General features: G+C 37.4%; 1 pseudogene; it reads left to right on the top strand.

Moving 5' to 3' along the window:
* Positions 1 to 11,156: 11,156 nt before the first annotated feature.
* The window catches only part of LOC116630922, a 29,062-nt pseudogene continuing 27,385 nt past the window's right edge, over positions 11,157 to 12,833 (top strand).

Below are 12,833 nucleotides of genomic sequence, written 5' to 3'. Positions count from 1 at the left end.
TAAAGAAGATGTCGTGTATATATATATACAATGGAATATTATGCAGCCATCAAAAGGAATGAAATCTTGCCATTTGCAATGACGTGGATGCAACTGGAGGGTATTATGCTGAGCGAAATAAGTCAATCAGAGAAAGAAATGTATCATATGATCTCAGTGATATGAGGAATTCTTGATCTCAGGAAACAAACTGAGGGTTGCTGGAGTGGTGGGGGGTGGGAGGGATGAGGTGGCTGGGTGATAAACATTGGGGAAGGTATGTGCTATGGTGAGTGCTGTGAATTGTGTAAGACTGTTGAGTCACAGACCTGTACCTCTGAAACAAATAATACATTATATGTTAAAAAAAAGAAGGTAGTAGGAAGGGAGAAATGAAGGGGGGGAAATCGGTGGGGGAGACGAACCATGAGAGACTATGGACTTTGAGAAACAAACTGAGGGTTCTAGAGGGGAGGGGGTGGGGGGATGGGTTAGCCTGGTGATGGATATTAAAGAGGGCACGTATTGAATGGAGCACTGGGTGTTATATGCAAACAATGAATCATGGAACACTACATCAAAAACTAATGATGTAATGTATGGTGATTAACATAACATAACAAAACAAAATAAATAAATAAATAAAAATAAATAAAATCCAAAGAATACTATTCATATAGTAAGAGGGAATGTGCCTGTCTACATTGCTTGGAAAGATATGCACAAGGTGAAATTTAAGCTAAGTGTTCCATGTCAGGGTTATACCATTTTACATCAGTTATTTCCAATGTACATTTTGGGCTCAAACAAGTCAATTTCATGAGTTCTTCCCTCAAGAGGGTTATAACAACTCTACTCAGTAAAAACATGTAGGGGAACGTTTGCTAGGTTAGGAAGCAAAGCCTCAGATTCTAGTCTCAGATTGGACATGCCTATGTAACCTTAAATAAGCTCTTTAACCAAATTGTGTTTGTTTCCTTCTTTATCAAGCAGGGAGAAAATATTTTGATATTTAAATTATGGGGAAAAATGCTTTAAAATATATAAAATGTAGTAAAAAGTACAAATTGCAAATATATATAATTGCAAATATATAGTTATTTACATATTTATATGTTTATATATAATTACAAGTCTGTAATTGCAAATATATAATATATAGTTATATATATACAGAATGTATAAATATACATTTAGTCAGAATGTATAGAAGTATAAATCTTTAAGTTAGAATTTTCATCATGCCTTTGTGTCTGTTTGTGTGTGTGTCTGTGTGTGTGTATGAGATAGTTGAAGTAGATCTTGGATATATTTACAATAATCCCAATGAAATGAGAGTAAATTGAATATATTTTCAGTATGGAACAATCACGGGAAAGGCCAAGGTCATTCCTATTTTTTTATTAAGTCTATGGTATAGACTCTGAGCAAGTTTTCTTATTCATTTCAGAAAAATACTGATAAAATAGGAAAGTCAAGCAAAATAATTCATCTTTTGTTTCTTATACAAAAGGTCAAAGAAATTGTATTCCCAGAGCAATATCAGAGAAGCAATTATAAGTTGACTACTAATAAAAGTAATGAGTAGTTGGAATCAGAGGGAACATCAACGGTGAATAATTAATTAAACCACAGGATGAAAACTCATTTTTTGAGTCACAAACAAACCTGCACTTTCTCTAAAGTTTTCTATCTGAGCAATCACCTATTTTTATAAATCCTTACATAACAAACTGGCATATGGGTGAAGTGGAGGGTTATGTGTGCTTGTGTGTGTCTATGTTTATCTGTGTGTGCAAAGGCAGGGTGACAGTGGCGATTTATCTGTCATTTATGAGCAATAATTAGATTATTTTCTTGCTCTGTTTAATCCTTTTGAAGTCAAAAAAGGCAGATGTAGGGAAAAGGAAATAAAATAGTTTCAAATTATTTCGTGTGGCAGTTTATGATTGAGTTCTAATTCTAAAGTGAATGGTAGAAATGGCTAGATATCTAGTAACTATAAATTAGACATTTAGTATCTATAACAATGTTTCTATGACACATTTTGTCAAAGCACTATTTTTCAGTGGTGAAAGAAATTACTTCCTAGAGGCAGTTAGGCCTGTGAGTAACCCACTGTTTTTCAATACTGATCAAATTTACCGTTGGAAACAGGTTTACATAACCAATAAATATATTTGTTGAATCTGGAAAAGACTGGAGGAAGGGAGAAAAGAAAGAAGGGTAGAAGGAAGGAAAGAAGGAGGGAAAAGAAAAATGTATATTTTAACAAGAATCCCTTGGGACTCTAAGCCAATTGTAGGAAGTAAACAAATATTTTAATATCAGTTCAGAGACTGATGACCTCAGTAAGAACCCCAGTGATTTTAAATTACATTTTCTGACAAAATCAACTTACTATAATAAACTCTAAGTTATCTAGGTATTTTTGTACTTGCTTCTATCAAACAGAGATGAATTTAAGAAAAATAGTGGGTGTCTGGAAACTACTGTTAAAAACAATTTTCTGCATATTTCAATACACAGTTTTCTACCTCTTCATTACTCATTCTTCATGAGAATGAAAACCCTTGAAGCATTTCAAGAACATGTTTGGCAAGGAAAGTCTCAAATTGTTTTGCTTCCTAAGATAGGAAAATGAACAAAGATATTTTTACAACAATTTGGAAACTTTTGAAAACTCTATGCAAAGAAAAACATTCATGTTAAACAGACTAGCTCAATTCTGAAGCAACATTGTTGGTCCATCAAGTTTTTCATTACATCTAAGAGCTACCACATCCTTTGGGAAAGGCCCCCACATCTGTATCTTTTGACATATTTAAATTTGGTTTTACATTCTAAGGCATTCACAATTATTTCAGTAATTGTAATATTTTATTCATGGTTTCAATATCATAAGAAGATAGAATTCGTTTCCTGAATCATAATTTCTAAAGAATAATTTCATTCTACATAGCTAACTGTTTCATTAATCTACTAAGCTATAAAGAGAATATTTAATAGTCTACTTTCTATCATAATTAATTTATCCACTTCAGGAATGTTATTTTTCCAATATCAAGAATAGTACCCCTCAAATTTGCTCTAGGTGCTAGAACCCTGGGAAGTTACCCAGGAATGCGATGTATTCCCTAAAGACAAAAATCGACTCTTTTTAACTACAGATTCCCATCTACTCCTGGCTGATGGTGTTTTGGTTGTGCTTTATTTTTCTCCTTCCACTTCTGATTTGTTTCTCTTTAAGTCTGGGCTGCCAGAAGAGACAGGTGGTGCGTGAAGTTTACTTAAAACAATGCCAATTTTAGCTGCACAGTAAACATGGGTCAAATTGAGTGGGACGTGATGCCAAAGTAGAATAAGGGAGTTAGACATGGCATGCTCTTTTTCCACCCCTTGTGTGCATTTCAGCATTTTCTCTTGTTCTGCCTGGATAAACTATGAGGACTGCTGAAATTTAGATTAACAAATTGTATGATCAATATATTCTGTGCACGGCCCTGCAAAGCAGCCTCTCACTTAGTATTCATAACGCTCCCATGTCACACCTATTATTACACACATTTTACAGATGAGGTATATGAAGCTTAAAAGCTCAGAGTAGTGAAGTGACCCAACTGAGGCGCATGTAGCTAAAAAGTGACAACGTTTAAATATAAATATATCAGTGGTAGGTCAGTTGTTCTTAACTAGGGGCAATTTTGCCTTCCAGGGGCATCTGGTAATGTCCGGAGACAATTTTTATTTTCCCAACTGGGATAGGGTCACTACTAACCTCTGGTATCTAGAGGCCAGGGACACTGCTAAACATCTTGCAATACACAGGACAGCCCCCACAGCAAATAGATACCCAGCTCAAAATGCAAAGAGTGCTGAGCTTGAAAATCTCAGAATAGAGGTGTTCAAACTCAAAGCTCACTGTTCCGACCACATCAGTGTTTTTTCCTTCTCGAAGCAATAACATGGAACACTGTTTCTGAAATACCGTATGGGATACATTAAGAGGGATGGTCTGATTCAGGACAGCGGAGAGAAAGCGTAAAATGGAGAACCATCAAGTCACTGTTTATTCAACACATTCATTAGGTGCTGGGGATAGATGGAGTTGAGCACTTAAGATTCAGCCCTTTCAAGTGAGACAAGAACCATGTGTGCATGTATGTATGTGATATATAGGTATATACACACATGTTTGTATGTAGATAGAGTTATATGGAAAAAAACTATACAGGTAGCATATGTTGGGGGTAAGCGTGGAGTAGGTCATAAACCATAAATGCTAAGAATTAAGAGTGCTTACTATGTGCCGAGTGTACCTATGAGGTAAATACTATTATCATCTCCAATTTACAATGAAGAAACTAACGTTCAGAAAACTTCAGTAACTTTCCCTAAAATCACGCGTTACGTTGTAAAGCTGGTGTAAACCCAGGCACGTGGCTCCAGAGTCTGGCTATCGCACCCCTCGACTGCTACAGACTGCAGCCGGAATTCACAGGAAAGGCGCTTCTAGGAGAAGGCTACACCAGTTCAAGGTGGATTTGTAGGAAGGGGAGATCTTAATAAATCTAGAGGAGGAGGAAAGCATGTCAGACAACTGAGAAAGGCGAGAAAGGTGCCTGTTGCATTTGGGAGCCGAGACACTGGCTAGAGTGGAGGTTACACAAGGACACAGTGGCAGACATAACTGCAGAGGGCCCAAGAGCACACAGCCTATGCTCAGCAGGTGACCTCTCAGCCCTACGTCAATAAAAAGTGAAAGTCTTCTGAGGGAATCTACCTTGTCTCATTTCACCACAGAACTTCACCTCACAACTCCAATAGATTTTCCCTCTCATTCCTTCCTCTTTAACAAGGCTGATCCCTCTGCGTGTGCTCTGGACAGAGATTCTCACAGTTAAGTGTGCAGAGAAATCAAGTTAAGAGAGTGTTATTACACAAATTCCAGGCCCTCACTGGCAGAGATTCTGAATGAGTGGGCTTTAGGGGGGGCCTGAGAATTTGCGTTTCTGTCAAGCTCCCAGGTGATGCAGACATCGCACTGCTTAGATCCCACCTCCTCCTCCCCCCTCAGAAATCTTGTTCTATCAACCATACTTCCTCCACAGCATATGGACTCCATGAGGCCAGACACTTATGTTGAGTTCATTGCTGTATACTCAGAACCTAGCATCATGTGAAGCAGAAAAAAATATATAGCTAAATATATGTGCATCAAAATAATTTATTTTCCTTTTTTTCCATGAGTATCTTCCCTTCTGCCTGCAGATATAGTTGGGAATCCCTGGCCAAACAAAAGTTCTCCCTTGATATATCTACCACCTTAAGCATCTGGATTAAATCATGTTAAGGTCAAGTTTCTATTACCAGAAAATGAGCTAAAAAATATATGGATCTTAGAATTGCAACAAGAGTCTACGGACTGCGGAGCATAATGTAATTGTGTATATTGGACAAGTTTCTCAACCTCCCTATGCTTTAGTTTCCTCATCTATAAAATGAGGATACTACAAACTACAGGTCTCATAGGCTTAGCATAAGAAAAAATGTTGTTATATGTGACAGTGTTTGACACAGAATAAGTGTCCAGGACAGCATGCATACTATACAAGAGTAAGCTACTAAACTATTTGTTTAATTTCTAATATTAAAAGTCCCCAAGAGGTAAGTAACAAATGACAGAAACAAATACCTGTCTAGAAATTTGTGGTCTCAGGAGGAAAAAAGTGCCTTTTGGGGAGTCATCCACATCCTTGAGTAATTGTAACTATGATGTAAGGATGTCATATGTCAAGAGTCAAGTGCTGCAGAGGACCAGGGAGAGGAGTTCAGGCAAACAGAAGTCAAAGGGAGAACAAGGAGCATAAAGTGTTTCCAAACATGATAGAAGGAATAGTGATAAAGAGAGCAAAAAAAAGAAAAGAACAATACTATCACAGAATAGCAAAACAAAAGGACAAGGAAAAAAAATTGAAAAAAATATCTTAAAAGGCCTTCCGTTTGACAAAGTGTGCTTTATTGCCATTAGGTTTCTAAAGTTTACCTTTCCAGAATCAAATTTTTATGAAACATCATCTCCTCTCCAACAGTCCTGTATGCTCACGAATCACTTCATTGAGGCTTATGAAGGACAGTAAATTCGGTATTATTATCCCCAATTTTACATATGAGGAGTTGAGGATTAGAGTTTAAATAAAATAACTAGGAATTGGTGGGGCTAAAATTTAAACTCAAGACTAGCTATTCCACATCTAGATATTTGACTACTTCATGTGCTAAAGGCAAAAAAAAAAAAAGAGAAAAAAAGATATTCTAGGAGTGGGACTATATGGTGGGAATCATAATTTTATATTCACACTTCTTCATCTTCTTGGAGAAACCTCTCAAAGAGGAATCTGTACCTGCTGACTTTATTTCTTTTCCCTTATTTAATGTGCAGTCTACTCTGTTCTAGCTTCCACCCACAGAGCACTGCTGAACTCCTCTTGATTATGGAAAATAGGTCTTCTACACATCCATCTCTACTAGGCACTATTCTTCCTACATCTTATTTCATCTTTCAACAGCCATCAACTCAGTTTACAATTTTTTTTTTCAGAAAATAATTTCTTCTATTGTGGTTGTGAAGTCATAGTGTTCCTCTTACCTTTCTAATTGTAGATTAGAATTTCTTTTTTTTTTAAGATTTTTATTTATTTATTTGACAGAGAGAAAGATAGCGAGAGAGGGAACACAAGCAGGGAGAGTGTGAGAGGGAGAAGCAGACTCCCTGCCGAGCAGGGAGCCCGACGTGGGGCTTGATCGCAGGACCCTGGGATCATGACCCAAGCCGAAGGCAGACGCTTAACGGCTGAGCCACCCAGGTGCCCAGTACCTTCTCATCTTCATTTACTGTTTCATTTCCTCTAAACAAACTTTAAATGCTGGAGCTCCTTAGGACAAAGTTCTAGGATGCCTGTTATTCTTGCTCTTCACATATACCCTGGAGACAATATTACCCACTGCCATGGTTACAAATACTACGCATGAACGTTTAACAATTTTTTTTCTCTAGCCTACATTTCCAATGGCCTACTAGATATCTCCATTCAGTTCTCATAAACCCCTTAAACTTCGTATGTCTGAGATGGAACTCACCATCTTCCTCTCAAATCTCCTATTTGTGTTTTGCCAGGTACTCCAAGTCATCATCTCATCTGCACTATTGCAATGATGTTCTAACTGGTCTCTTGGCTTTTGTGATGTTATTTCAGTGTAGGTTCATTTTCTAATGTAGAAAAGTAACAGGTTTTCTGAATCAAAAAACAAACAAACAAAACAAAGTGAAATAAAAGAAAATTAAAGGAAGGGAAAATAAAGTCAAGAATAGGAAAGAAAAGGAAAAGAAAAAAGAAAAACAACACTTCACTATCCTTAATAACCATTCTCTTGGCCTCCCCCTTCCAACCACAACAAAGACATTTCTACAGCATAAAGAGCTAGATGTAATGCTTCTGATTCTACCTGTATTCTATAATTTTTAAATGAAAAAAAATACCCTAATCACATTTTCCATTTTATTCATTCAACAAATATATTTTTTATTTACATTTTTTCAACAAATATTTATTGATTAAACATCAGGTTCTGAGCAACAATGGTGGGCATGATATACTCTTTACTTTCATGAAGTTTGAATTCTGGAGGGAGAAACATGCAAAGAACAAAATAATATATAGAATACTATACATTGCTATAAGGAAAAAATAGGGTACTGTGAAAAAGTGAGAGAAGATTATTGATTGCACTCTAATGGTAAGAAAAGATCATTCTAAGGAGATGAATCTTGCATAAGGGACAGTAAGGCAAATATTAGAAAGAAGAATATTCCATAAAGTAAGAACATTATGTGTAAAGATCCTGATATGGGAAAAACGTAATCTATTTGTGGAACTGAAGATAACCAATTTATTTTTTTTTAAATGTCTTATTTATTTATTCATGAGAGTCAGAGAGAGAGAGAGAGAGAGAGAGGCAGAGGCAGAGGGAGAAGCCGGCTCTCCGCTTAGCAGGGAGCCCGATGCGGGACTCGATCCCAGGACCCTAGGATCATGACCTGAGCCGAAGGCAGACGCTCAACCATCTGAGCCACCCAGGCGCCCCTGGCCGACTTTCAATTTTAATCAAAGCTGCCCAGTTGATTCTATCTAGTCCATCCAACCTCCAGTTTATAGATGCATGAATAAGCCCAGCCAAGATCAGGAGAGCCACGTCGGCCACCCTACAGACATGTAAGAAGCAAATTCTTCATATTGCATGCCACTGAGATTTTGTACTTGTTGGTTATATAGCAGTAGCTGAACACTACAGGTGACAAGACAGATAGGACCAAATTACGGCTCACAGAATATTGTAACATGTTTTTATAAGTCAGTAATGGAGATCAAGTTATAGAGTCCAGACAGGTAAGAAAGGAGAAAAATAAAAGAGTCAAATATGACATCATGAAAGCCAAGACAAAAAAGGGATTCACAAAGGAGAAGAGCTTAAATATGGCAACCTATGTCCATTGGGTGAAATAAGAACTGATAAATGACCATAGGATTTGGTAAACATTTGTGACTTTGACAAAGGTAATTAAATTGAATGGTAGAGGGAAAACTCTGAAAGGATTGGGATAAAGAATAACTGGGAGATTAGGGGGAGATTTTATTTACAGACAACTCTTTTTCTCAAGAGATAGATTTGTTCTCAATTTTGAATAAGAAAAATCTTTTCTTCGACACATAATACAGTAGTTAGCTTGAAGCCATGTTACTTGAATTTAAATTCAACAGTATTTCTAGATTTCTTAAGGAATCAAAGTGCTTTTTTTTGTTATCTTTCACTGTCAAACAAAAGATTTTAAATTACTAAACAGATATTCAAAGCATGCTATATTTAAAATAGTATATTATATTTGTACATATTTATTTGTAAGTAATAAATCAAATGTATGTGCATGTTAGTATTACTAATTCAACTTGTATAATGATGAAGAATGCTGGATATATATTACCACCCATATATTTTAAATATAGTGTATATTTTGATGATCTTTACTCTAATGGAAGAAGGAGAAAATTTATCTCAGGGGGGAAAAAACAACAACAAAAGAAAAACAGATTTTCACAGATGGATGAAACAATCTATGGAGAAAACTATAAACAGTGAAGAACCCTGTAGACAGATGCTGAGATTAATTTAAAGGCAGTAGATGTGAGAGGTAGTTTGAACATAGAGTAGGCAAAGAATCCTTATTAAAAACACACACACAAAACTATACAGACCGTTTCATCAAAGCAGACAACCAGAAATTTAAAATAAGAAGGACCTGTATTCCATATCTAATAGGCCATTAGAATATAGTGTATTCACATCGAAAAACTAACAGAGCAAATATGTCTTGTTTTTTTACTAGGTAATACTTTTCACAGAACTTCCAAGAATAAGATTGGATATGCTTACACAATTTTTAATGTGGGAAAACATACATTAAGGTCCCAAAGCACACCCGGTTTGTGACATTTCTTGCTTTGAAGTACAAAACCTTTGTATTTCTGCCAAATCTACAAATCTTTCTAGCATGGCACCTCTTCAGTTTGGTAGTTATTTTGTCAGTCTGAATGCTAAAAAGGTAAATTTTTTTTAAACCACTAGAAATCAGATATAATCCCATAACTTATACCAGATGGTTGAAAGATGCATTTATAATTACAAAAAAGAAAATGATCAAATCCCTGCACTCAGTCACCTAAAATATCATCTACTCTAATAACCAGGATGCAGGAGCACAAAGCAGGGCTGGGATGGGGAGAGACTAGGGGGAGTGACAGGGTCCACACATGTGGACTTAGACTGAAATAGCCTGGGCAGAGTGAGTATTCAGGATCCTTTCAATTTGATATTCTTTATATATCTGTTCAACACTTATTTAGGGAGGTAAGGATGAGTACCTGTAAAAAGTGATGTCTTTGTTTGTTTCCACTGGAGGGACTGTCTAATGCTGTGAACGTGAAACCAATTTCAAATTCATGATCTTTATGGAGAAATCAGAGGTAACAGACATCTTTTTTCTGTTGGTGGCAACCATGGATTTGCCTGGTTTGGATCTCCCTTCAGAAAAATCTGCTGTAGAGAGCATAGCTGCCTGAGTTTCCAGAACACCTCTGTTCCTCCACAGCAGCCACACCAAGGCCATGCTTCCCCTAGGCTGCTGCAGCAATGGTGGCCAGTGGTGGCTTACTAGATAGAGCCAGGCCATTTCTGCCCGACATTGAACTCCTCCAAGGAAAGTTTTTCTGAGGACTCCTCGTGATCCTAGCCTCGATTTTTAATTGCACTTCAGTCTGAAGCTTTTCCTATCCAATCCCTCTCTCCTTTCAAAGTGTCAAGTCTGGAGTTAGAAAATAGGATCATAAATCATTTGAATTCACATAGAATGGAAAAAATATTCATTTACAGTTTTGTCCCAAGGTTATACAAACTCTTCCATTCTCTTTCACAATATACTCAAAAGAGATCTGTGCTTTCTGAATGTTTTACAGAACATGGCAGACTCAGCATGAAGTGGTTAGTATCCTGGAAGACTTGGTAAAACACATGCACTGAAAATTGAGAGATTCAGAGATCTTCCATTTCATTAAAAATATTAGAGTCTCCATGATCAAGGGCATGCCAGGTTATTCCTTCCTAAATTAAAAGACAAATTGCCACTTGTCTCCCTTATTACAGACAAGGAAGCATAGAATCTGCTGGAACTCTTCAGATTCTAGAGTCAAAACATTCCAACTCCAGGAATACTGCTTCAACCTACATACTGTGTGATATGGAAGGCTGCTGGCATTGAGTGAGGTCCAAAGTAGAGAAGGGCTTCACAGAAAGTCCAGATTGACTTTTGGGCCACAATATCTGGTGATGGAGGTGTTAGTGATGGGAAAAAATTCAGTGTGGAATTTATGATAAGCCCAAGTTAAAGACTCACAATGTAGGCTCCTGAGATTCTGGAACAAGGTGATGCCATCTACAGTGGATAATGATATACTTTTCAAAAAACAGTTCTTGGAATGTTATTGGGCCCCTATAAGAGAGGAAATGCTTGACCACTGATCCTGTGCCAAGTATCTGGATTCTATTAGCACCATCAAATCATGAAGATGGACAGGCCCAACAGCATCCATCAGAATGGAAATGGTACATCTGGAATTGAGCTTGGAGAAGACCAGAGAGCACAAGTAAGCTACATGAGCAGATACCCAGCCACCCATATCACCCCTCAAGGTACACAAGCAACCATCCCAGTTCGCTCCTATGTTCTTACGAAGGGGTATCCAAATGGCAAGCTGAAAGAGTAAGAAAGAGGTCTAGCTTGGTTTACTAATGAGTCAGTATGGTATATGGGTACAAGCTTTAAAAAAAATTACTATGATATAGCTACTACATTCAGGAATAGCCTATCTACTGCTGCCTCTGAATGTTCAACATGTCTACAACAAAGATAAATACTGAGCCACCAATATAACACAATTTCTCAAGGAGACCAACTGGCCACTTGATGGAAAATTAACAACACTGAGCCTTCTGTCCTAGAAGTGCCAGTGGTTTATCCTTACAGAGATGGATACTTCTCTCAGTATGGATTTGCCTACAGAACCTGAGCCAGAAACACTACCCATGGGTTTAGTATATGCCTGACCTCAGGGATTAAATTCCACATAATATCGCATTTAACCAAATGACCCATTTTACAACAAAGAATTATGCAAGAGTGAGCCTGTAAAAATGGGACCTACTGATTATACCACATACTGCAACATTCAGAAGGTGGTCTCCTCTAATATACGGATGACCTTCTGAAGGTAATGTTAAAGTGCCAGCTTGGAAGGAAGCAATAGTCTGCAAGGATGTGGTGTCATCATTCAAGACTCAATATATATACTATATTTAGGACTCAGTACATGTACTAAATCAGAAAACTATGTATGATACTGTGTTCCCGATAAGAATGCCCTGATCTGAGAATGGAGGGGTGTTAGTAGGAATGATCCCTCTTTTTTTTCTTTTAATTTTATTTTGTTATGTTATGTTAATCACCATACATTACATCATTAGTTTTTGATGTAGTGTTCCATGGTCCATTGTTTGCGTGTAACACCCAGCGCTCCATTCAGTACGTGCCCTCTTTAATACCCAGGCTAACCCATTTTTTTTATTGTTATGTTAATCACCATACATTACATTATTAGTTTTTGATGTAGTGTTCCATGATTCATTGTTTGTGCATAACACCCAGTGCTCCATGCAGAACGTGCCCTCTTTAATACCCATCACCAGGCTAACCCATCCTCCCACCCCCCTCCCCTCGAGAACCCTCAGTTTGTTTCTCAGAGTCCATAGTCTCTCATGGTTCATCTCCCCCTCCGATTCCCCCCTTCATTTCTCCCTTCCTACTATCTTCTTTTTTTTAACATGAAATGTATTATTTGTTTCAGAGGTACAGGTCTGTGATTCAACAGTCTTACACAATTCACAGCACTCACCATAGCACATACCCTCCCCAATGCCTATCACCCAGCCACCCCATCCCTCCCACCCCCCACCACTCCAGCAACCCTCAGTTTGTTTCCTGAGATTAAGAATTCCTCATATCACTGAGATCATATGATACATGTCTTTCTCTGATTGACTTATTTCGCTTAGCATAACACCCTCTAGTTCCATCCATGTCATTGCAAATGGCAAGATTTCAGTTTTTTGATGGCTGCATAATATTCCATTGTATATATACACCACATCTTCTTTATCCATTCATCTGTTGATGGACATCTTGGCTC

The sequence above is a fragment of the Phoca vitulina genome, unplaced genomic scaffold (assembly GCF_004348235.1).
Source record: "Phoca vitulina isolate PV1807 unplaced genomic scaffold, GSC_HSeal_1.0 scaffold1, whole genome shotgun sequence".
NCBI classification, from domain to species: Eukaryota; Metazoa; Chordata; class Mammalia; order Carnivora; family Phocidae; genus Phoca; species Phoca vitulina.
Note: the sequence above shows the minus strand (reverse complement) of the source record. Positions and strands in the feature narration are given on the sequence as shown.